The 24,903-nt window shown below is 46.7% G+C and overlaps 1 protein-coding gene and 1 long non-coding RNA gene across 4 annotated transcripts in view; one reads left to right on the top strand and one right to left on the bottom strand.

The window, feature by feature from the left end:
* LOC134957654 (uncharacterized) overlaps window positions 1-20,849 on the top strand; it is an 86,672-nt gene extending 65,823 nt beyond the window's left edge. The window contains exon 4 of the long non-coding RNA XR_010186695.1: window positions 20,180-20,849. This is a non-coding gene — a long non-coding RNA (uncharacterized LOC134957654). The remainder of the gene's footprint in view (window positions 1-20,179) is intronic.
* LOC134957652 (tenascin-N-like) overlaps window positions 1-24,903 on the bottom strand; it is a 618,734-nt gene that overhangs the window by 169,213 nt on the left and 424,618 nt on the right. The gene's annotated exons all lie outside the window — the stretch shown is intronic.

Genomic DNA, 24,903 nt, shown 5'->3' with positions numbered 1-24,903 from the left:
CTTTTTCTTTTTTTTTTTTTTTTTTACTCATCACCTCCACAGTTCTAAAACACATTTTTATTAATGTAGTATTATTATATCTATAAATCACAATATACCCAAGGGCCTAGCTTTCTCAACAGAATTATTGGCTGCTTTGTGATGCCCAAACATTTCTTCCACAGTACAATGTGCTACAGTACGTATATACAGTATCATCTGTAACAATGGTCAACAGTGGGACCTGCATATTATGTGTACATTGCTATCACCATGCCCCATGGACACACATGCAAATAGACCCAGGACTCACATGGACTTTAGAGTAGACGTAGTGAAAACCTTTTTCAACAACCATGTTTTAGCTAGAAACAAGATTTAGAATAGTAAATGACCTTATTTCCAGGAATTAACAGGCCAGGGAAAAGGGTCATGTAAAAATTGGGATCTGGTCTCTAGGTTGACAGTAACTAGGTCGACCACTATTGGTCGACAGTAACTAGGTCGACAGGGTCAAAAGGTCGACAAAACTTTTTCACAATGTTTTCCATTTTTTGACCTTTTTCATACTTAACGATCCACGCGGACTACGATTGGGAGTAGTAACCTTGCCCGAAGCATGGCGAGCGAATCGAGGGGACATGGTGCACTAATTGGGGTTCCCGGTCAGTGTACAGAGAAAAGGACACACAAAAAACATAAAAACCTCATGTTGACCTTTTGACCTGTCGACCTCGAACATGTCAACCTAGAGACCCTGTCAACCTAGATACACTGTCGACCTAGTTACTGTCAACCTTGCATACCACACCCATAATATTTACTAAGTAGGACAGCTTACGGGGCAGTCTGCACTGCACATGTCCTACCCATTCAAACTCAACTGAAGATGGTGTACAGAACATTAGAGTGGACATATTTTGTAGTTACTGGTAATTGTGTATTGAAAGTAATGAAACATGTGCCCAAGTGCCGTCCCCTAAAAAGTGCCACCCAGGGCTGAATCTAGACCTTGCAGCGCCCCGGGCGAAAAATAGGTGCATGGCTTCATGGAGAAGGGGCGTGGTCAGTTATGCCCCCTGTAGCTGTGCTCCCTGTAGAATTGCCCCCAGTACTGTGCTCCCTGTAGAATTGCCCCCAGTACTGTGCCCCCTGTAGAATTGCCACCAGTACTGTGCTCCCTGTAGAATTGCCCCCAGTACTGTGCCCCCTGTAGAATTGCCACCAGTACTGTGCCCCCTGTAGAATTGCCACCAGTACTGTGCCCCCTGTAGAATTGCCTCCAGTACTGTGCCCACTGTAGAATTGCCACCAGTACTGTGCCCCTTGTAGAATTGCCACCAGTACTGTGCCCCCTGTAGAATTGCCACCAGTACTGTGCCCCCTTTAGAATTGCCACCAGTACTGTGCCCCCTGTAGAATTGCCACCAGTACTGTGCCCCCTGTAGAATTGCCACCAGTACTGTGCCCCCTGTAGAATTGCCACCAGTACTGTGCCCCCTGTAGAATTTCCACCAGTACTGTGCCCCCTGTAGAATTGCTCCCAGTACAGTGCCCCCTGTAGAATTGCCCCCAGTACTGTGCCCACTGTAGAATTGCCCCCAGTACTGTGCTCCTGTAGAATTGCCTCCAGTACTGTGCCCACTGTAGAATTGCCACCAGTACTGTGCCCCCTGTAGAATTGCCTCCAGTACTGTGCCCACTGTAGAATTGCCACCAGTACTGTGCCCACTGTAGAATTTCCACCAGTACTGTGCCCCCTGTAGAATTGCTCCAGTACTGTGCCCCCTGTAGAATTGCTCCCAGTACAGTGCCCCCTGTAGAATTGCCACCAGTACAGTGCCCCCTGTAGAATTGCCCCCAGTACTGTGCCCCCTGTAGAATTGCTCCCAGTACAGTGCCCCCTGTAGAATTGCCACCAGTACAGTGCCTCCTGTAGAATTGCCCCCAGTACTGTGCCTCCTGTAGAATTGCCCCCAGTACTGTGCCCCCTGTAGAATTGCCCCCAGTACTGTGCTCCTGTAGAATTGCCTCCAGTACTGTGCCCACTGTAGAATTGCCACCAGTACTGTGCCCACTGTAGAATTGCCACCAGTACTGTGCCCCCTGTAGAATTGCTCCAGTACTGTGCCCCCTGTAGAATTGCTCCCAGTACTGTGCCCCCTGTAGAGTAGAAAATAAAAAATAAAATAAAAATAAATTAATACTCACAATCCCCACTCCTGCTTCCCAACTGCTGCTGCCCTCCGTCTCCGGCCGCCGGCACCGCTCCTCAGATCTATGGGAGAGACGTCATGACGTCTCTCCCATAGCACCGCATAGACACTAGAGGTCAATTATGACTTCTAGCGTCTATGTGCCGCTCCCACAATGCAGTGCGGTGCTCGATAACTTCATTGCGCACCGCACAGCACCGGCACCAGTAGCGGATCTTGCCATAGCGGTGGCGCCTTCCGGACGGCGGTGGCACCCTCCGGAAGGCGGCACCTCAGGCAAAAATCCTACTTGCCTCTAGCAAGATCCGCTACTGGTGCCACCCCTAGGCACGTGTCTCACTTGCCTAATGGGAAATTTTACCACTGGCCAGGACGTAATGTTAGAGGCCAGCTTACTTTATTATAGTGTATTATTTTGGGACACAACAGATCTTGTAAAAGTCAGTGTCATTTTGTAATGGTGTTTGAGGAGACAGTGAGGGAAGCAGACTGCAACATGCTGTGATAACTGAATTATTTGTAATTAAACACCTGGGACACATGCAGTAGCCATATTAACTTGGCATGCTTTCAGAAAGTGATCAATGAGATTCTGTGGCAAACCAGATGCTTCCCACAGATAGAAGCATAATAAAGAATAAGAGCATCCGAACAAAGCTCTAAAAATAATTACAACTGGTCATGTGTTGCAATACATTGCAATGTTTAATTGTATATTTCATTATACAAAACAAAATCTCATTGATCATCTGGCTCTAAAAGCAAAAGCGCGCAATGAAAGCCAGGAGAGATTCTGTCCCTTTTTCTGAAGCTGTATGAGAAATATGTTTTTGTCCAAGAAGTTGTTGCCCACTTATTTTTTCTGCATGCTTTCATGTATTTATCTTTGTTACTGTGTATACTGTTACATGATATGCAATACGCTCAGTGTCAGACTAAGTCATGAGGAGCCCAGTAGGGAATGCAGCGGTGGGGTCCAAGCTTAAGGGGTGTGGCCTGCCAGCAGAGGGGGTGTGCTCAGACGCAACAGGGGGACTTGCCAACCATTAAAGAGGACATGCAGAGAGTAGGGCCATTTTATAAAGGAGGGAACAGGGGTGTGTCAGGACACCCACTTTGATTAGCAGGAGGGCTAATCTTGGTGTAGATTCCATGGAAGCAGCCCTAAGCACCAAAGTTTATCTGTGATCCTGCGTCACCAAGTTACTCACGAGTAGAGAGGGTTTAGGCGCCTCAGGCAGTGCGACCCTGAATAGACTTGCACACAGATCATCTCACCAGGGGGCATGTACATCTAAGTGGGATCGGTATGCGATCCCGGCGGATGGGATGCCGGAATCGGTATTTTGACTGCCGGGATCCCGACAGCTGGGATTTTGAACATATACCATCTGAGCATGCGTGTTCACATAGAATGCAACTCAGGGGTTTATGTTATAGAGGCACCTGCCCATTGTCAAAGCATCCCTGGAAATTCCGTTCAGATCTTGGGTAGTGACGGGGGTAGTGAAGTTTCTTCACTCCCCCCGTCACACGGCTCCATAGAAGTGCAGGCAAATATGGACGAGATCGTCCATATTGGCCTGCATGCACAGCCGACGGGGCACCAGCGATGAACGAGCGCTGGGCCGCACATCGAACGAGATCGTTCATATCTTCGAGTGATATCGCCCAGTGTGTAGGGCCTGTAAGACTAAGGGGTATATTCAATTAGCAGCGATAACGGACTTTTCGCGTGAAAAGTCCTGTTTTCGCGCGAAAAAACTGACTTTTCCCGCGAAACGCAATTACAGCCTATTCAATTTTCCTGGAAAATTAATCGGTGATAATTTTTTCACTAATTTCACTTCACCTACTCTGAAGCAGGTGAAAAGTTGGGAAAAGTCACTATTTTAAGGTAAAAATGTTTGGATATGGTGCAGAACTCCTGGGACACCCCCGTTAATGACTAATTAGGCACGTTGAAGTTTTTAATTATTTTTAATTGGCCAATAATGACATGTCATTTTTGGGGTGAAAAAGTATAAAGTGATGCAAATTGTGGTTTAAGGTATGGGACAGGTTTATTCGGGTGCTTTATGAGTGGGAAACGTGTTTTTTAGGCTTGCAGATGGGAGTAATCGGTCTGTTTCCACTTTTTTTTAAGTACCCTAAAATGACCCAAATATATACTTATACCCATTTTCATGTACCCCAAATTTAATGAGAGCATTTATTTTGCTCAAAAAAACTTGCTTTCTATCATTTTTTTGCATTTTAAAAAAAAATGCATATAACAGCCATTTCACACAATTTAAGTCCCCAAAAACTCTCTAATGTGATCTCTAACACACTTCTCTTCTGTCTTCCTATGTTAGTTTAGCATTTTTTGGGGTACAGGCTGATTTCCCCATTTTCACCTGCACTTTTCACGGCAAGAATTTTTCACATGAAACTCGTTTGGAATTAAATAGGTCGAAAAACGGAGCATTTTCGCGGCAATTTTCGCCCGATTGCCGCAAAAAATTTTCGCCCGAAAAATTGCCGCGAATTTGCGGATAATTGAATACCCTAGTAAGACTGTTTGGATATTTGGTAATACTGAAAGAAGCTGTTCTAGTGCAACAAGTTGGTGGCACATTGCCACTCCATTCTTACAGGCCTAATTTAAAGGTAATTGTAAACTGAAGAGTATTTTATTATGGGATTTCCTAACACTATAAACTGACCGTGTGTTTTTGGCAAGCATGCATGTATGCATGGAATGCCTATAATAAGATTGAAAAGACACAGAACTGAACTCAGAGGACGTCATCCGATATACATACCCAAGTTATAATTTATGGATGATTTAGGATGTTTATGAATTCCTAAGCAGGGCCTGTCACATTACTGCATAAGGAACAAACATAACCACCAAAGAAAGAACAGTAGACCACAATCTGGCATGAAATAAACACACAGACCTCTCTGGAGCACAAGGGCTGGAAAGGAGAACAAGCAATGGAGGCACCAGCTTTTCCTTGGGTGGGCAAGCCTGGAGATATTCCTGTACAAATCCAGTACAAGAATAGGGTTTTTTTTTGTTGTTTTTGTTTTTTACAAAATTAAGAATTTCATGTAAAATAAAAAGTTCACTGTTAATTTTTAACAATATAAGTTACTCTACATTTCTACCATGTACAAAAACAACAGTGGATCTGTAGAAAAAAAAATTAAGATTACATTAGTTGTGTGACACCATTTCTATAGACATCAGCTTAATCCAGTGGTTCACAAATATGGGGTAGATGTATTAACCTGGAGAAGGCATAAGGAACAGGAAAATGACAGTTAGGAGCTGATTGGCTGGTCCTTTATCACCTGCCAATTTATCATTTCACCGAGCTTAATAAATCTGTCCCTGATAAACCAGTGATAAATGCAAGGTGATAAACGCACCAGCCAATCAGCTCCAATATGTAAATTAACGGCGAGGATCCGATTGGCTGGTGCGTTTATCACCTTACATTTATCACTTCCTTATGCCATCTCCAGTCTTAATACATCAGCCCCATGGTCCTCAAGGCTCCCCAACAGTCCAGGTTTTAGGTATATCCCTTCTTGTGCACAGATGATCAGACTGACTGAGGTACACTAATTGGGTGGTATTCATGTGACCGCCGGTCAGCTGACTGACAGTCACATGATGTCCTCCATGAGCCCGACGGCTCACTATACCGATGGTCGGCATGCCGACCAACAGGGACTATTTCCACTCGTGGGTGTCCACGACACCCATAGAGTGGGAATAGAACCCGTGGCGACAGCAGGTCACCACCGAGCCCGCAGCGTGGCGAGCGCAGCGAGCCCGCTAGGGGCTTGCTGCACTCGCCCCTCCCCGCCGGGATCCCGGCATCGGTATGCTGCCGGGATCCCGGCGTCGGTAAGCTGACCGGCGGTCAGGAGACCGCCGGTACCAGTACTACACCCACACTAATTAAGTCAACTGTGCCTGATCATGGATATCCTTAAAACTTGGACTGTTGGGATGTCTTGAGGACTGAATTTAGGAACCACTGGCCCTAATCCATTCCATCTCACTGATATTTGTCTAATTATTTTCCTGCATTAACCTGGATGCAGTTAATTTCTAGAGGTAAATGGTTTGAGATCATGTTTGCTCAAGGAAAAAGCCAGCGCTCATTTTAGAAAGGGAGCAGACTAATATCTTCCAGATGAAAAGGATTAGGTTGACGTCTTTAGCACTCAAATAAACTTCCATATCGTTTTCTTCACTCTGACTTTAAAAAGTCCAAACTTAATTAAATCCTTCTTGTTAATGAACTTAAGTTGCGGATTACAGCATTCCGCACTGAGCAGAAAGGTTACTTTAGGAGAGTCTGCTTAATATACACAAGCGGAAGTGTCTATCTGTAATGTCATGTAACTGAGACATTACATTGCTAACTTTTATAATTGTTTACTTATCATTGCAGCGTGTGGGGCAAAAATAACCTGGTGGAAATTAGTAGTGTGAAATGTTTAAACGTTTGTGACACAAATTAAATGTTTTTTAAAACCTTGTAGCAAACAGCAAATGGAGTTAAGAGACAGTAAAAATAAATTTTAGGAGCAAAATGACAAAAGGACGGCAAGTGACAAAAGGAAAATGCAGTGTAATGGGCAAACGCTTATAGACATGTGAAATCCATGAAGCTGACCATTTATGAGGAGTCGTTCTAAATAACACAAATACCACTGTTTACAAGAGACAGATTCCCCAGACATCCACTAACACGTGTCTCATGGCAAAGGACTGGACAAATTTGTGCAGGATTTGGGGATTGTTTCATTTTTTAGCCTCACATAGGGAAGAATATATGTGTACAACACAACACTAAACAATTGGTACCAGAAATACATTGCAAAAGGCAGGTCATTTCTAGGGCATAAGGTTTGCGGTAAGAAATAAGGGGGGAGATTTATCAAACCTTGGAGAGAGATAAAGGGCCTGATTCATATTTGTACATAGACACAATGGTTTACATACAAATAAGATGTTATGGTTTTGCACATGGTTGACATGCTGCAGCATTTGGGGGCAGAGCAAGGCTGTCACCCGGCACCATTCTTCAAAGCAGAGGCGTGTCACCCCGTTTTGAAGGCATGGTGGGTCTAGGTGACGACGCAGACTTCCCGGACCCAGGTGTCCGGATGTTATGGCCAGCATGTGTAAGCTTCACCATGCTTCATTTACACAGGCTGGCCGGTGCCTGTAACGATTGCGAGGGTAGTGATGGTGATCCAAGGCTGCATCCGACGCCGCAGCACTCAGATCCTGGCCAATGCTAACAGGAGGCATCTGGGATCCGGTCTGAAGATCGACAGTGTCTAGGTCGACAATGTTTAGGTCGACCACTATAGGTCGACAGTCACTAGGTCGACATGGATGGAAGGTCGACAGGGTTTCTAGGTCGACATGTGCTAGGTCGACAGGTCTAAAGGTCGACATGAGTTTTTAAAAAAAAAAATTTCTTTTTTTGAATTTTTTCATACTTAACGATCCACGTGGACTACGATTGGAACGGTAAAGTGTGCCGAGCGAAGCGGTAGCAGGGCGAAGGCACCATGCCCGAAGCATGGCGAGCGAAGCGAGCCATGCGAGGGGACGCGGTGCACTAATTTGGGATCCCGGTCACTCTACGAAGAAAACGACACCAAAAAAAAAAAAAATCCTCATGTCGACCTTTAGACCTGTCGACCTAGCACATGTCGACCTAGAAACCCTGTCGACCTTCCATCCATGTCGACCTAGTGACTGTCGACCTAAACATTGTTGACCTAGACACTGTCGATTTGATGAACCACACCCGAGGCATCTATCTCCTACAGACGCCTCCTGCTGCATTTGAATTTTAATTAGACGGAATTGCACAGCCACTTTATTGCAGCTTTTCAATTCCATACAAACATGAATCGGGCCCAAAATGGTGAGAGGCAAAGTACCAACCAATCCTCTTCTAACTGCCATGTTACAGGCTGTGTTTGAAAAATGACAGTTATCAGTTGATTGGTTTGGTACCAGCAGTGGCTCCTACGTACATTTTGGATGGGGGCTGCCACTACCCCTGTGCCCGGAGAGGGACACCAGCCTTGGGTCCCGGCACCTGTGCAGTGGATCTGGCAGGTGAGCAAACCTCTGGCTTCTATGGACTGCATCTGCTGCAACCCAGAGAAGCCGGATTGTGCTGCGTGAAAAGCATGGAGTGACTTGCTACAGCAAGCCAGTTCTCTGCTTATTGCAGCGTGATTTTGCAGTTCTAGAGAGAGTAAACATCTCCCAATGGGACTGCCCATAGGGGGTAATTCTGAGTTGATCGCAGCAGGAACTTTGGCCCTCATTCCGAGATGATCGCTCGCTAGCTGCTTTTAGCAGCAGTGCAAACGCTAAGCCGCCACCCTCTGGGAGTGTATCTTAGCTTAGCAGAAGTGCAAACGAAAGGTTAGCAGAATAGTGCTGACATTTTTTCAAGCAGTTTCAGAGTAGCTGCAGACCTACTCCTTCCTTGCGATCACTTCAGACTGCTTGGTTCCTGTTTTGACGTCACAAACACGCCCTGCGTTCGGCCAGCCACTCCCCCGTTTCCCCAGGCACGCCTGCGTTTTTACCTGACACGTCTGCGTTTTTTAGCACACTCCCGGAACACGGCCAGTTACCACCCAGAAACACCCACTTCCTGTCAATCACACTCCGATCACTTCAACGATGAAAATTCTTCGTTCGGACGTGAGTAAATCTACTAAGTTTTGTGCTAAAATACTTACCTCATGCGCACTGCGTACCATGCGCATGCGCAATTTTGCCTTAATCGCTCCGTTGCGAAAATCGTCAACGAGCAAACAACTCGGAATGACCCCCAATGTTCTGTAAAGAGATCATGTTCACCAAACCCAGCCAAATCTCATCCTAACCCTCTGTTCTATGCTCTCTATGTACCCCATCTGTGTCACGCCTGTCTGTCTACCCCTCCCCTTTAGAATGTAAGCTCTCACGAGCAGGGCCCTCTTCCCTCATGTGCTTATCCTTTCTTACTTTAATAATCTTCAACTGCACCAAATCCAGCAGTCTTCTGCCACCTGATACTTATTCCAGTGTCATCTGCTGATGTAGCTATGTTCATTTACCCTGTACTTGTCCTATACTGTCATCAACTGTAAGTTGCTGTTTTCCTGTTTGATTATTTATGTACTCTGTAATTGGGCGCAGCGGAACCCTTGTGGCGCCATATAAATAAAGGATAATAATAATAATAATAATAATAATAATGTTATTCTAGGACTAATGCGGTATATTTATAAGTGTCCTTGGTCTAGAGGTATCCCACTTAAGTATTGCTTTATAATTTTGTAGCTCTAGAACAAGGCTTGAGTTTATGACATTATAGATAGGGAAGCTGCAGCATTTACACTTTATACAGAAGCATGTCACAGCCGTTACAGAGAGGAAAGTGTTCCTATGGCATGGCAGCAGGAGGCTATAAAAGAGCTGTGTAAGATGGCAGAGAGGGTAATTATCACATGATTTCTGACTTTTGGATTCTGCACCTTATTTACTAACCTGTGAACCTACAATAACCGAAAATAAAATAAGATTTATTGGGCTCTATTTATAGTTTTTTTTTTTTTTTTTTTTAATAACTATGCTGCAGTGTCTGCTTATCCCTGCTTTAAGCCACCTGCACACGTTGGGGGCCGCAGGAGACAGTTATTTTGGAGAATGGAATGTAGAAGCAGAAAATAGATCAAGTGATTCTCATTTATTATGGAGCAGGTAAAAAAGGTAGTTTTAGAATGGAGGCATTCTCAAAATGTGTAATCTGAGTAGTTAGTTTGGATATGCTATGGTTTGTAGGAACAGCCAGGTCCTACTTTCCTACTCTCCCACAAGTTGCAGGAGACTCACAATTTTTTGGGCAGTCCCACACATCCACAGAAGAGTGGCCGCATCTTCTGCATCCACACGCTTCCTAGTGACATGGGCAGGATAAGGAGATTAACCGGGCAATCCCAGCGATGAATGGATGGAGTAAGGCTAAAGCCCCTTTCACATCTCCAATGCCGGATCCCACCCGGGAACTGGAAACGGGTCCTTCCCGGGTGGGACACAGTGGTGGACCCTAAGATCTGGCTTCCCTACGTGGCAATATGTGTGTCGGGTTGCCATAGCGGTGGGGGGCGTAGCCGGCATTGGGGGCTGAGGCATTGCTGGGTGATGAGCTCATCTCCTTGCCACTTCTCCCTATGTAGTGAACGGGTCGCATCGACCCGGCAACCCATTCACACTGCCATTGACCACTGATTCAACCCGGGAATAACCCTTCTTATAACCCAGGTAGAATTCCCGGGTCAGGTGACCCGGGAATTCTCCATGGGCCCTTTCACAACGCACAGTACCTGTGTCAATCCGGCAATATACCTGGTCGATACCGGGATATTTTTGCTAAAGGGGCATAAAAGATGCAAATTCATGTAATTTAGCCATGTCATGGACCTGCACATCATTTGGGGGGGCGTGGTCTAGTGATGTGACAACCCGGCCCCGAAAAGAACTGCTCTTGTGCATGCGATTTATATGGTCTTCACATTCTGAAAGTGCATTTTTTTTAACACTGGGGCAGATGAAACTACAGCTCCAGGCCCCCACATAATAATGGGCCCATCATTATAACAGCCTCCCAGTGGGCCACCCACTCAGCCATAAATCATAAGTATTAAAATAGTATTTTTCATTTCCTCATAAAATGACACAATATTTTTACTTTTACATACTTAGGTAGAGTTTATCAAGCCTTGGAGAGATAGAGTGGAGAAGTTGCCCAAAGCAACAAATCTGCTTCTGTCATTTATCTAGCAAAGTCTTTGAAATTACACTTAGAAGCTGGTTTGCTTTGGGCAACTACTCCACTAACTCCCTCCAAGGCTTGATGTATCTCCCCGTTTGAGAGACTTTGGGGCTGATAGTGTAGGGGGTGTACACGCCTACATGGCACTGGCCACCAGTGATGTGCGGTGAGCTCACTGGCTGGGGAAGCACTGGCAGCTAAACACCCCCCACCCCCCTACCCCATTGAGGGGGAAAAAAGTGTAGTCCCCCCACACACCACTAAAACCAGCACCAGGCAGAACCATCCAGGGGGGATAATGCCATAGCAGGGGAGACACTCAGTGTGGGGTCCCCCTGCCAAGCCATTAAAGTGCCCCCCCAAGCCAGTCAGCCCAGGGCTGGAATTCCTCGGAAAGTGGGGCCCCCAAAAAATTAAAATGGGGTCCCCCCCTCCCGAGCAACAACCAGCGCTGGGCTGATAGCCCAGTGCTATGCCTCGCACCCCTGGTGGCGGTGGGTGCGGGGTTCATTGTATGCTACTATTGGTCTTTACAGGTGGCCCAGAGGTCCCAGCAATCCTGCCCAAGCATGCTGGCACTTGGAGAACCACAAGTACCAGCATTCCTGGACATAAAGGACCCGCTGGCACCTGTAGTCCACCTGTAAAGAAAATATTTAAAAAAAACACAACACTGTCTTTAAAAAAAGTTTTATTTCACAGGGTCTTTAAGCTCTTTTGCGTGGCCGCCACCTTCCCAGGGCTTCCAGCGTCTTCACCTGGGGGGGCGCCACCTCCCCAGGGCTTCCGGCGTCTTCACCTGGGAGGCGGCAGCCTTTAAGCTCTTTTGCATGGCAGCCGCCTTCCCAGTACTTCCAGCGTCTTCACCTGGTGGGCGGCGGATGTTAAGCTCTTTTGCATAGCTGCCGCCCATCCGAGACTTCCACGGCGTCTTCTCTCTTCAGGAGCTCTACTCTGCTCCTCCTCCGCCGTCGGACTGACAGACGCTGCCTCGTGCTGACTTATATAAGTCAGCGGGAGGGAACGGGGCGATTACGCTGTGAGCCGTGATTGGCTCGCGGCAGCCATGTTGAATTTAAAAAATTACGACGACGGCACCGCCACCCGCATCTCCACCGCATCCCGACGCACACACCTCCGCCGCATCGGCCCACCGCATCCCGCACCTCCGACACCCGCACCTCCGCCGCCCACACAGTGATTGACAGCGGATCCAGTGACGGATCCGCTGGCCAATCACTGTGGCCTCACTCACAGGGGTGTGCTTTCATAGGTTGAAAGCACGTCCCTGTATGAAAGCAGCACCTCTAATGGTGCCGCTTTCCTATGTATTTTCAGTGGGCTTTTCCTGCCCATTGCTTGGTTCCGCCCGTGCCCGCCCCCCGCTCCCATACCTTTCCCCATTCACAACGGGAGGCAAACTCATTTTACACCTTATAATGATGATTAGAATAAAAAAATGGATACTTATGACACAGAATATGTGTCATAAATATCTTCTTTGTATTATTTTACTCATTAATGACAGGGGAGGCACTGCCTCCCCTGACTGCACGTCCCTGCTGGCCACATCCACATAGCGCTGCTTCTCACCAGGGCCGGCTCCAGGCATGTTCGAATAGAGCAGCCGCGCGGGGTGTGACCCTTAATGGGTGCCGCACGCTGGTGCCGCTATATTCATGCCTGGAGCCGTGCCAGCCTGCAGCGCTACCTGCCCGGCCTGCCCAATCCCGTTGTGCGTGCGCTATGCTCGCTTTGCGGCACTGGCGTCTGACATCAGACGCTGGTGCCGCGCAAAGCGCACACACAACAGAGTATGTACAGTCACTCCGCCCGCGCCCTCAGCAGACTCCCCCCTCCCAACAGCACCGCAGGTATTGGGCAGGGCACTGTGGGTGTCAGATCTGGCACTGTGGGGGCATTTCTGCACTGTGGGGGCATTTATGTATCTGCACTGTGGGGGCATATATGTATCTGGAACTGGGGGCATTTATGTATCTGGCACTGTGGGGGCATATCTGCACTGTGGGGGCATTTATGTATCTGGCACTGTGGGGGCATATCTGGCACTGTGGGGGCATTTATGTATCTGGCACTGTGGGGGCATTTATGTATCTGGCGCTGTGGGGACATATATGTATCTGGAACTGGGGGCATTTATGTATCTGGCACTGTGGGGGCATATCTGCACTGTGGGGGCATTTATGTATCTGGCACTGTGGGGGCATATCTGCACTGTGGGGTCATTTATGTATTTGGCACTTGGGTCATTTATGTATCTGGCACTGTGGGGCCATATCTGCACTGTGGGGCCATTTATGTATCTGGCACTGTGGGGGCATTTATGTATCTGGCACTGTGGGGGCATTTATGTATCTGGTACTGAGGGGGCATTTATGCATCTGGCATTGTGGGGGCATATCTGCACTGTGGGGGCATTTATGTATCTGGAACTATGGGGACATATCTGGCACTGTGTGGCCATTTATGTAGCTGGCACTGCTGGGGGGCATGTCACGTGTAGCTGGCACTGCTGGGGGGCATGACACGTGTAGCTGGCACTGCTGGGGGGCATATCATGTAGTGTTACTGCTAGGCATCTGTGGCTAGGCAATGTGTCTCAGTGCTCTACCTGTCGCAATGTGTCTCAGTGCTCTGCCTGGTGCAATGTGTCTAATGTGCTCTGCCTGGCGCAATGTGTCTCAGTGCTGTGCCTGGCGCAAAGTGTCTAACGTGCTGTGCTTGGCGCAAAGTGTCTAACGTGCTGTGCCTGGCGCAAAGTGTCTAACGTGCTGTGCCTGGCGCAAAGTGTCTAACGTGCTGTGCCTGGCGCAAAGTGTCTAACGTGCTGTGCCTGGCGCAAAGTGTATAGGAGGTTCTACCTGGTGCAATGTGTATTAGCTGCACTACTGTGTGGTGTAATGCGAATTGCCACTATTATGTGGCCACGCACCTTCCCCACGAAGTAACTCCCCTAAATTAGCGTGTAGGGGGAGGGAACAACAAGCATTACAGTATATACATCATTTTGCCCTCCTAACTTAAAAATGTGCCCTCCCTGTGATTTGCACCCCCGCCCTAAAAAGTGAACACTGTCACGTGTAGCTGGCACTGCTGGGGGGCATTTCATGTGTAGCTGGCACTGCTGGGGGGCATGTCACGTGTAGCTGGCACTGCTGGGGGGCATGTCACGTGTAGCTGGCACTGCTGCGGGGCATGTCATGTGTAGCTGGCACTGCTGCGGGGCATGTCATGTGTAGCTGGCACTGCTGCGGGGCATGTCATATGTAGCTGGCACTGCTGGGGGGCATATCATGTCTATCTGGCACTGCACATTATGTGTATCTGGCACTATACTGGAGACTCTGGGGCAGATGTATTAACCTGGAGAAGGCATAAGGAAGTGATAAACCAGTGATATGTATAAGGTGATAAAGGCACCAGCAAATCAGATCCTAACTGTTAATTTACATATTGGAGCTGATTGGCTGGTGCCTTTATCACCTTGCACATATCACTGGTTTATCACTTCCTTATGCCTTCTCCAGGTTAATACATCTGCCCCATTGTGTGTAAAGGCCCGTACACACTGGTCGATATATCTGCCGTTCTCTTGAACGGCCGATATATCGCGGGACCGTCGGCCAGTGTGTACGGCCGATACGTCTGTGAACTCCGTCGTTCACAGACATATCGCGTCGGCCGCGCAGCACAGCCGACGGCCAATATATCTACCGATATATTGGCGCGTCGCTGTGTGTGTACGGGGCGGTCGGCCGACCGCCTGTACACATGCTGCGGCGGCCAGCGGTGATTGACAGCTGAACTAGGCGGGCGTGTGTGTACATGCCCGCCCAGTTCATGACGTCAGTCATAGACGGATCGGGCAGTGTGTATGCACAGCACACTGCCCGATCCGTCCATAGATATATCTGCAGATCAGTTGATCTGCAGATATATCTACTAGTGTGTACCCACCTTAAGGAACACTACTGTGGCTGTTATGTTTAAGGCTGCTAATTGTGTGCGTAGAGCGGGTGTGAAAATATATTTATTTATAGTTTGATGATATGAACTTATGAGACCACGCCCACTTTTCCAGGAGGCCACGCCCACTTTCCCAGGACGCTTTTACATTTTCTCGCTCAGGGTGCTAGTAGGCCTGGAGCCGGCCCTGCTTCTCACAATAGGCCCTTGATCATTTCCAACCCCAGCTCCATGCGGCTCGAGTCGTAATACAGCCATGTTTTCAAGATACTCACCTGATCTTTTTTTGCACTTCTGTTTCTGTCTAGCACTCTTACATTTACATGTTGTTTGAAAACTGTCTGGGTGGCAGTGAGTGGGAGCAGAGGTGCAACTGACTTTGCTTGGATAAAGCATACCTCCCTCGCTATTCGGACCCTGTCCCGCTGTCCCACCCGCGGGCAGCAGTGTCCCGCGGGCGGGGGGGGGGGGCAGTTGGGAGAGCCTTTGATCAGCAGCCGGCGATCACTTAAAACATGCTGTGCGCACGAGCACTTCATGCATTCAGTGCTAGGAGGGGAGCGGGGGCTGCCCAGCTGCTCGGGGAGGCAGGAAAATGCCCCATTTGGCGGGGCTACGCCCATCACAGGCGAAGCCACACACCCTTTTCGGGTCGCCGCGCTAGAGTCCCGACTTCATCTAGACGAAAGTTGGGAGGTATGGATAAAGGAAAATTTTAGTTAGATCCATCTCATGGGTCTTCAACCTGCGGCCCTCCAGCTGCTGTGGACCTACACATCCCAGCATGCCTTGCCTCAGTTTTAGCATACCTTAGTAGCAAAAATGTGGCAGGGCATGCTGGCATTGTGATCAGTGGCGCCGGGAGATGGGGGGAGAGGGTACAAATTACCTGGGCTCAGCTCTGATGGAGGGGCCCAGGCCCATGCCTCCTTTGATTAGGCCATGCCCTCTAAAAAATACCTGGGCACAGCCAGGCTCTCTACTGCACTAGCTGGGAGGCGTGCCATACTCCTGTGAGTGGGTGCTTCTCATGTGCTAGACACGCCCACAAAGAGGTGTGGCTCACTTTAACCCCTGCTCACTATTATATGCTACTCCTGTACCTGCATTTGTGTAATTGACTGTCTGCTAGTACTGTGAATTCCTGACGACATGCAGTACAGATGTGATCTCACACATCGTTGCTTAAAAGGGCTGCGTGGCGTTGCCGCAATCACGACATTGCAGTCCTTTGTTCTGCTAAAATTTGCGGGTACATGCCAATGCACGCACAAGCAACACTAAATTGTGGGTAGCAGGAGCATACCTGCCTGTTACTCGTGCCCATAGACTGCAGCAGAGTCCCCCTCTGTTTGAGGGCAGCAGAAGCGTCGTAGTCCCGCTGCCTCCGTGCGCATACCGGATCTATGCATTTGTTTGTGCGAGTATTTGCCTGAGATGAATCCCAGGCATAGATGTATAAGGACACATCTGTATGTATAGCTTCCAGGAGAACGGCGTCAGCAGTGACCTTACCTTTACTGATTATTTATGGGCAATGGGTGTGAAAAGTTTGACAGTGAATTAAGGAAAATAGATGTATTGCTGTGGACATTTTAGTTATTGCCAAAATATGGATTTGAAAAGGTTATAATAAAAGTTAGGCACATGTAGCTATTTATTTTTCATTTATGGCATTGTCAAATAACTAGGAATTAGAGTTAAGGTGGCCATACATTAGGACCACCAGCGTCCTTACGATTTCCCCCACAGCTATCCCGCCACCTCCCAGGCAGAATCACCGCTACCCAGATCGCCTGATCCTATGTGTAGCACATAAGATCTGAGGATCACGCATACAAACCGTGGGACCATGCATCCATTGGCATTTTTAGTGAGAGGCAAACTATTTGCACTTTCACTAACTATATATGTCGGTCCGATATATCGGTATCGCGTGCATCGGCCCGAATATTGATAGTTTATTTTGATAGTGTTTTTTATTGTATTTAATTTCAGTTTTCAATTTCTCGCAAATGGCACATTGGGAACAACGGTAAAACATAAAAGCAAAGAGAAACATTGATTTACATGTGATTAGTGCTAATAACTAACTGAAATTATTGATTTAATTAATACAATTCATGGTATAGTAATATGCTCCTACATTTGAACCTGCTCCTGGTAAATACACGGTATAGTAAGGCACATGCGTCCTTACAGCCAGTGGGAAATGCAGGCAGGGTGAGGCTGATTATGAGACAAACATGCTTTTGTGATGTCACAGTGACAAACAGCCTTTGTGATGTCACAGAGGCAGAGTATGAGACACAAGTCCCTGCTTGGTATAGGCCATTGAGTTATTATTAGCTGAGCTTGCGTCACGTTGTTCGTTGCTTTAACTCTACTTTTTTTCGCTGATACGAAATATAAGGTAAGATTTTAACCTAAATATGATATGACCATAATACATTATCTGCAAATGGCAGTACTGGTATTGCTTATAGACAATCTGGGATATTATTAATATTTTATATGTTTTTGTACCTTGTGGTTTTTACGCTGCAAATGTAAAGCACTGTTAGGCCTACTGGGAGAAGAATGATATTTAAATACAATCTTGACATGGCCTGGTGGCTTAACCATATATTTGCATAACCATATGTTTGCAAATATATGCAACTAATATCTCTGAATATTTTAGTATCATGTAGAGCTCAAGTGCTGATACTTTTTGGTGTGTGTGTGTGTGTGTGTGTGTGTGTGTGTGGGGGGGGGGGGGGGGGGGGAGGGGGGGGGATTTTTTACTCTCTTGCTTAGACTAACTCTTCCCTTTAAAGAATATTACTAAATAATTGAGCAACTACCATTTTATATTGATACTCATATATACAGTGTATATATATATATATATATATATATATACTGTACATGTCAGCATAAGAGGATTTGTACAACACTTATGCTGCTTTTGCAACCAGGAATTGGAAAATGGTCCTTCCTGGGTGCAACCTGGCATTAGACCCTTTCAGACAGGCTTCCCGACCCGGCATATTGCCGGGTCGGGAAGCTGGTCCCAGGGATGGAGCTGTCATTGGGGGCGGGTGCAGAGGCAGCACTGGGAGATGAGAACATCTCCATTCTGCCTCTGCCTATATTGTGAATGTGTCCCGGGTCGCATCGACCCGGCAACTCGTTCACATTGCACCTGACCCGGTAATAACCTGGGAATAACCCTTCTTTTCAGGTTGAATTACCAGGTCAGGTTTCCAGCTCCAGCTCCAGCTCCACACACCTGGTATGCAGGTTTTATATTTTCATCTGTGGATTGCTCTGGCTCCTGAACTCTGATCCCCAAGTCCCCAGTACTTCCTGAAAGTTTTTTTTATTCAATTGAAAGCTAAGAAATCTCTTTCCTGGAACTGGAGATATCTACAGTCAAGCAAGCTGCCCTCCCACCAGAAAATGATGAATATTAAGCCCACTCCACTATACACCCCTATCCTGCATATTAAATACCTCCTACCACCCTGGAAGTCATGTACTGGGGCCCCATCATTCAGCCCAATGCCCCCTACTACAGTTTAGTGTTCTCCATCCTGCACCATCTCCCACCATCTGTGCAGTAAATTAGTAAGCTGAAATTACTGCTCCAGGTCCTACATGCTGAGCAGAAGATAGAACACCCTCTACCACCCGTGGGACATCAAAGCTGCCACTGATAGAACCCCCTACCCCTACCGCTAGAGGATAGGTAGGGGCCCCAGTGCATTGCTTTGCCCAGGGACCTACACTGCTGTTAAGATGGCCCTGGGTAACGCTGGAGAAAGGCAGTGGGTGACGCTGGAGAGAGGCAGTGGGGGACAAATATACAATGTGCTTACCTGGGCCCAGAACGGCAGTGTGGGGAGAGTGGCTCCTCCTCTCCTTAACGACTGCCTCAGAGAGGAAGGTAGGAAAGGGGAGGAGCAGAGAGAGAGAGGGGATGAGAGAGGAGAAGGACGCCTCTCCCTGGACCGCATCAGTCAGCAGTGACAGGCATCAATGTATATAATGAGTCAGTCTTGTTGGCAAGTATTGCGGTGCCTGATGTAGTTACGTTAGTCCACACACTTAAAGAGTTAACAGCAAGCAGGTTTATTTGAGGTACACACAGGTGACTTAGATATGCTGTAATAGTAGGCATTTGGCAGACAGTGTATTAGCGGTACTTTTCAGTATAGCATATGTGGCTGCGGTATGACTGCAGGGTATGGCTCCGGTGTTAAGGGATGGAGGACTGCACGTCCGTGCAGGCTGACTCCCGCTGTGAAGAAGGAATGCACTGCCTAGCTCTGTCCCTAGCTTCGGCAGCGTGGTACATGTAGCACACGGAGGAATGCTGAAGTCTCTCTCTCTCACTCAGCTCTCTAAGATGGAGGAGCTCAGTGTTGGGCTCCGCCTCCCTGAGACACAGACACTAGACGGACAAACACTAGAGGATGCGCCCATGAGAGCCTATGCATGAGGAGACAATGTACAGAGCGCACCATTATCTAACAAGTCTGAGCCAACGACAGGCCTCTTTATTGCGGCAGGCCCCGGTGCAAAACACTGGATTCAGCGCTGGTAGTTCCACCTCTGGCTGCTGTAACAGTGAATAGCAGTGAAGTGAGATGGGAGAGCACCTCTCCAACCTGGTGCCCTATGCAGTACTTATCCCTCGTACTTTACGGCATTGCGATCTCGCACAAATTGTTCACTACTGGGTAGCTTTTAAATGCAAAAGCAATTTCGCACCCTTCGCTTGTAATTTCATTCCCACTTAGTGCGGCTGAGCTATTTTCTTACATATACAGTGCTGTATATTATTGCGGCAAAAAAAAACCCCAACAAATTAATAATTCATGTAAGTAAAACTGTATCACACAGAGAGCACACACACATTTACATTGTGTAAGTCAGCTATGTCTTGACCTGGGAAGTCCATGGACCATAGATGAGTGATCTGTACACAAGACCAATAAATAACAGCTACTGAATATCCACAATTACTGTAGGAATAATATTATTATTATCATCTGACTGAGATGCATATGTATAATGATGTTTAATTTCTTCCATCACTTTTAGAGAATGCAATTTAACTTGTCGTAACACGTTTTCTTTTTACAGGTTGAAATAGTGGAGAGTTTTCTCGCAGTAAATCATGGAATTCACTTTAGTGAGTTATAGCGGCCATACAGTACACGGAGGCCGTTGTGCCTTAATGTTGTATAAGCCTACAGCCACAACTCTCAGTGCCAGACATGACATGAGGTCATAAAGGGCAGACTGTCAGCCTTGTTGGACTCTAAAGCCATGCTGGGAGAGATGATGACTATATGACTGATGGAGCAAGAGACCGGCTTCCCACCATGGGATACAGAGTTTCCCCACTGACATGCCTGAATCAGATTTACGTTCTATTTTCAGCTGTGTGTTGTTCATAGTTAATTCTAGAAACTTTCACTAATAGTATGCATGTGTTAGGAGATGCATTGCATGGGTTTAGCTGCAATAATATAAATTCAGTTGGTTATTTAGGTGTCTATTTATCAAATTGTCAAATTTTACATAAAATATCACTAGCGTGTTTCAAAGCTCTTGCATAAAACCGCTGCCCCAGCAAATACTTTTGTGTCCAGCAATGCTCTATTTAATGCGAAAGACTTCTTCAGTACAGGTAATGAGTGTGCGCATGTGCAGACTGTTGAAATATGGAGTGTGCTATTACGCTATCTCAGTTAATGCTCTATAAGTGAAGCATTCTTTTTTTTACCAAGATGGCCGCTGTTTTGTCTTCTGCATATGTGCGGCGCCATTTTGTTACTGTGTTTGAGCGCCACAGTGGGACACAGAAGTGTTCCACTTACCTCAGGTGACCCTGTGTTGTATCCTGCGAGTATCCTGCATTGTATCCTGCAAATACCGCTACAGTACTGCACCACTACCCTCATACATGACCGGCTGGTCCTCTGTATGTTTCACTCAAGCTTAGCTCAATCCATGTCCACTGAGTCCATAACTGTGAGTACAGCTATATAAACATCTCTGGCACATTTCAATAAACCAAACACCTGGTAAAGTGCTTGGGCTGTATGCTGTATCTAGATTCTCCTAGTGCTGTTTACTATTTATAGCTTTTATAAAACAACAAATTGTACACACATATTAACACAGACGGGGTGCCACATCTTCATTCAAGCTCCTTCAGGGAAGATAGAGTGAGAATGGCTATAAACCATTGATTGTTTGCTACTGATGGTGATTGTTTTTTTCAATGGCAGGCAGGATACAATAATGTTTTCTCCCTGTGGTTTAGGGGTAAGGAGCACACCTGTCTGTCCTGCCACCCAGCTACTGCCTTCACTGTGATGATCAGCAATGGTGCAAACTATTAATGGTTCACCATCAATAGGTTCCTGCCATCAATGTAAAACACAGATGGCACAATTGATGGTGACCATTGATGGTTGATCCTTGCAAAGCCGTCTGTAAAGAGTCTGGATTATTAGATCTACACTAAAAAGGTCTACAGTCAATAGGTCTACCACCCCCATAGTGACGCCTGTGCACAGGGGTATAGGGGAATTCTCCAGTGGGCCCTACAGCCTGAGGGCACCCCAGCCTCCTCTATTGTCAGGTGTCAGACCATGCACTCGAGTTTTATATAGTTATTCATTAGAGGCTGAGTGACCTTGTAGGGCTGGAACACAGATGGACATAGGTGCTTGGTTTGTTTCTACAGAAACTACACCAAGATTCACCCTCCTGCCAATCAAAAGCAGTTGGGTTCACAGAATCAGAGCTGCACACTGTGCCGATGTTCACCTAGCTGAGCGATTCTTTGCTACTGCACATCCGTGGAAATCCCCCCAAAAACTGGTGCTGCGCATGTATTACACGGTGTGTACACAGAGAGGCGCTGCTGGAATCCAGATTGACAGTAGCAGAGATGTCTTGGACATCTTGGGCAGTCACTGGGAGCTGGCCTAGCGCACGCACCGAGATAATTGTTCTAGCATGTCATGGGAATGTTGTGGGTGTGTCGGTGAAAGTGGTTTTTGTTTTTTTTACCAGTTATCTATATAGCGCACACATATTCTGCAGCGCTTTACAGAGAATATTTGGCCATTCACATCTTTTCCTGCCCCAGTGGAGCTTACAATCTATATTCTCTACCACATGTACACGCACATACATTCACACTAGGGTTAATTTTGTTGGAAACCAATTAACCTACCAGTATATATTTGTATTGTGGTAGGAAACCGGAGTACCCGGAGGAAACCCACGCAAGTACAGGGAGAATACACAAACTCCACACAGTTAGGTCCATGGTGGGAGTCAAACCCATGACCTCAGTGCTGTGAGGCAGTAACACTAACCATTACACCGTCCATGCTGCCCTATTACATACACAGGCGCTCAATCACTCACATAGGAGGGTGTCATACAGGGACAGAGACACTGCACATGGCCTAGGCCTGGTGCAAGTTTCCACAGTGCGGCCTAAAGACGCATCAGTCATTATTTCGGCAGCTACAGACGCTGACAGTGGGTGTCTCAGTCCTTGCAGACACACAGCAGTACACCACGGATGGGCTCTGTAGTGGCATTTACATAAAGTCGCAGATGGGAGATTGCCTATTGCATACACAGATGTGGCTGCATCTGACTTGGGCACTGCCATAACCAGATTTTTTGGTGTCCTGTGCCAGAGAGAGCATTGGCGTCCCCCTCCCCCCCATTTTTTTCAATAGGGACATAAGGTGCATGCCTCGTGGGGAAGCTACTGGTACTTTGTAAATAAATCCAATCCCTTCCAGCCACACATTACATAGATCTGCTCATCCGTAATGCTAATAATGTTTTCACAAAGTACATGGTAAGCTTCAAATAGAATTCGCTAGCTTAGAATTATCTACCTTTCTATGCAAGGGCAGACAATGAATAGACAGAATCTCAATGAATAGATGGTCTGACTGCAATGCCACAGGCAATGGGTTTAAATCCCGGGTAGTGCAAAATGGAAAAAAAAGTGACACTCCCCTAATGGCGCTTAATCCTTAACACGGCAATGCTGGGTGTCATGTAAAAGTGTATATGTGTAAAATACACTTTACATCACACTATGAGTAAAGATATGACATCAATTTAATAAAAACGTGCAACCATATAACACATGGAAATGGAAACATGAGTAAAACAAAATAAAATGAGTGAAGCTGATAGTGAAGATGGTCCTACCAGTAAGGGTAGATGGAGCCTCAGGTATGGTGAAACAGGGTATCCCCAGGAAAAATATCCTACTTGTGGCTCCAAAGCTGGTATTCCCAATAGTGATCAGCGCTCAGTCCAAAAGGTCCATAAATTTGAAAGGCACAGACGGATAACGCCAACGCATTTCGAGACTACCTGGTCCCTTCCTCAAGGCAGTATACCCTCTGTGCTGGTGCCACTGGTATTTGTAGTCAGTCCTAGCCATTAGACAGCGGCCGCGTATACTGTCCGTTGACTTTCAATCTGGGCATCCCCAGAACCAGAAGTGACGTCATGTCCGATGTGCGTAACACGGGAGCTTGCGTTTCATTTCCCGGAAGTGATGCTCTGCGAGTGGCGTCATGAGGTATTCTTCATTTACAGGAAACTGGAATTGAAGTTCGTAACAGAGTTTGATTTCCAAGTGCCAGAAATAAAGAGTTCTACGTTGATCAAAGAGTACATGCTTTTTCTCATAGGCGCAGACTTCATTAAGGTGCTTAATATGATCCATTAGTTGCTTTTTCTCAGATGGGTGTTAATCATAAATAAACAGGGAGAGAAGGAGAATAACTTTATGTTCATTAATGTAGAAAACATGAGCTATAAAAACATGAGATATGAAATTAAGAAATGCATAAAAACATGATTTGTAAGACCAGAGGAAAGTGAGATGATAAAAATGAGGAAAAATGGAAAATCACTACAAAAAACCATTTGATTTCGAAGTCCTGATTCAGGCCTTTGGGAGAGGGTGTCTGTAAATGTAATATAGTTTTAATTTCAGCTTTTGGTAGGTTGGTTTCTATATTCCTATTTCTCCATGAAGCTTTGATATTGATAAGGCCCACAAAATGGTTGATGGAATTCGGGGGGCATTGGTGTGCTGTCCTGAAATTATCGGAAAGGTGATGGATGGTGAGACCCTTCCGGATATTGCGTAAATGTTCACCTATGCAAGTTTTTAAGGATCGTGAGGTTCTGCCCACATAGGATGTGCCGCATGTACAGGTAATACGATACACAACGTTGGTTGGTGGTATTGCATGTTATAAAATCCTGTATCTTCATAGTGGTTCCATTGAGGGTTATTTCTGTATATTTGGATTTATCTGTCTTCACCTGTCTGCATCCCAGACAGATGCCGCACCTGTGGAATCCTTCTGTTCTGATGGGATTGCTGGTCTTGATGGGTAGGGCACTTTTCACCAAACGGTTTTTCAGATTAGGGGCTCTACGGTAGTTGAATTTAGGTTTCACCGGGATTATATTTTCAAGACAGGATCTCCCTGTAGAATACGCCAATACTTTCTGATGATCTTTTAAAAAATGTTGTTGTCAGAATCAAAACCCGTTAGAAAGGCCCGTATCAGTCGTAGAAGTTGATTTCTATGGCTGATACACAATGGGCCTTTTTAACATGCCCCCGCAACAACGCTGCTGCTCCGCGTGCGCAGACTTCTCCAGCCTTCAGCCTGCGACTGCTGCCGTAGCAGCGTCCAGGTCTGAATTAGGCCCTTTGTTTGAACCCCACCCCTTTAAATTACTATCTATGGCCTGTCCATATAAAGTACATGTAAATTGGTACCTATATA

Source organism: Pseudophryne corroboree, chromosome 9 (assembly GCF_028390025.1).
Source record: "Pseudophryne corroboree isolate aPseCor3 chromosome 9, aPseCor3.hap2, whole genome shotgun sequence".
Lineage (NCBI taxonomy): Eukaryota > Metazoa > Chordata > Amphibia > Anura > Myobatrachidae > Pseudophryne > Pseudophryne corroboree.
The sequence above is the reverse complement of the archived record's forward strand: the minus strand, read 5'-3'. Positions and strand labels throughout refer to the sequence as shown.